Here is a 2,137-nt window from a genome sequence, read left to right on the forward strand (position 1 = left end):
ATATAAAATTATAAAAAGAGGTAAAGTAAATTTAATAATTCGTATCATCGTATTATGTAAAATATTATATTTATATTATATTTTATAAAAAAATCACGTATTATAATTCATGTCTACAAAAAAACATAAAATATATTTTTTTTTATTTTATTAAATTTATTTATTATTTTTTAAAAATTTTAAATCGTATTATTTTTTATTTTTTATTCATATTATATCATTATATCATATTTTAAATTATCAAGTTATATAGTGTAAAATGAAAAAAAAATTATATATTTTTTTAATCATTGATTTTAATAAATCTAAAAGATGAAAGAGATAAATAAAAAAAATTAATTTTATCTCTTAAATTTATTAAAATTAATGATTAAAAATATATAAAATTAAAAAAAAATACAATGCGTTAGCTGATTCCTGTTCATAAATTATATATATAAAAATTAAACAAATATTATCAAAATTTTAAGATAAAATTGATAATAAATCTTGAATTATATCATACGTATCCATAAATATGGTGACATTAATTTAATCAATCAAATAAGATAAATATGAGACTTACAATAATAATTTTTTTGCAAAAGAAAATGCTTTTAAAGTGCTTACTATTTTTAACTCAATGATAAATATATACATTTCTCACTCGAATAATTAATTTTAAATTTCCTTTGGTCAAATAAAAAAATATAATTATATAATGCCTAATGAGAAAATTTTGATATAAGATATTATTTTAATTTAATTTATAAAATTTAAAAAATTCTGTCGATAATATATGAAATAATAATTAAAAAGTTAGCAATCAAACAGTAAACAAAACAAAATAAAAAAGGAAAGAAAATGAGGCAAATAAATCCAACAGGATAGGAAACGTGATGGCTATATTCCTTTCCCAATTTTCGGATCACGTGTTCTTCCATGAATCCAAAATCTGACGACATGTCGCGTCGATGATTACGATCGCCAACGCGTGGGAAGTAAAAGTACAATCATACCCCTATAAAAAGTGGGTAATCATTTTTGGAGTGAAATCTTTTTAAATTCTATGTTCTAAATTTGGTGGTTTTTTTTAAGCACAGTATTTAATTTATATTTTATTTTTTATATTTAAAATTATCAAAATTTAAATTTTAATATTTTATTACTAAATAACGAGTAATACCTACATCTTAATTTTATCTTTAAAGTATGGTTGTTGTAATTAAGCTGCTCTAATGAAGTAATTAAGAGAAAAGTTGATGAGTTGGCAATCATTTAATAAGTCTTTAAAATAGCCATTACATTATGGGTCACATATGGCTAATTCACTGCAACTGACCTAGCTAGATAGTGGTTTTTTTTTCTCATAGAAGGGTATTTTATAATCTTTATTTCTTAATAGGGATAGTTTTAAATTTATTTACCTAAATAAAATACTTTATACTAGGTTAATGCCATGTCAGATTCTTTAAGTACATTATCATTACTTTTTGTTTACAAAACACTATTTCGACCTGCTTCTGAAGGACAGCGAAATAGAGTAAAAACAGGGCTTCCAATTCAATAAGAGATTTCAACCCATCATGAGATTAGAAAATGCTGGAGATGTTTATACATATATATCATAATTCAATGCATCTGTGTTCCATGAATTTCATTTGACGTGCTTAATATATATATATATATATAGACATATTCATAATTCAAATCATATTTGTCTATAGTCTCTCCATTTGAAATCTCAAAAATCTCTCTGCCTTTTCTTAGTCTTCTTTAATTTGCTTTTCTTCTTTCTTTCTCGCATGTCGCCAAAAACTTCTTTGTTGGTGGCAAAGATGAGTGGGTTTTAGATCCTAAAGAGAAGTACAATGACTGGGCCGATGGCAAAGGTTCCAAGTCAATGACACCCTTAGTAAGTCTTTCTATTTCTTATTGCCTTGAGACAATATCTTGGCCTTGTTGTTTTCATAACCATTTTTCCGTTCAATTGTTTTCTTGATTTGATTTTGGTATATGGATTATATTTCTGGTTAGGGCAGTTTTCAAATATGAAAAAGGATCAGACTCCCAAGCATTATGGCCCTGTTAAAGAACCTCCCAAAGCATCATCTCCGGGGCCAACTTTTGCTCCTACATCTTCATCTCTTGTTCATGA

The sequence above is a fragment of the Durio zibethinus genome, chromosome 25 (genome assembly GCF_047325235.1).
Source record: "Durio zibethinus cultivar Kanyao isolate XHJ-2024 chromosome 25, ASM4732523v1, whole genome shotgun sequence".
In the NCBI taxonomy this organism is placed as follows: Eukaryota; Viridiplantae; Streptophyta; class Magnoliopsida; order Malvales; family Malvaceae; genus Durio; species Durio zibethinus.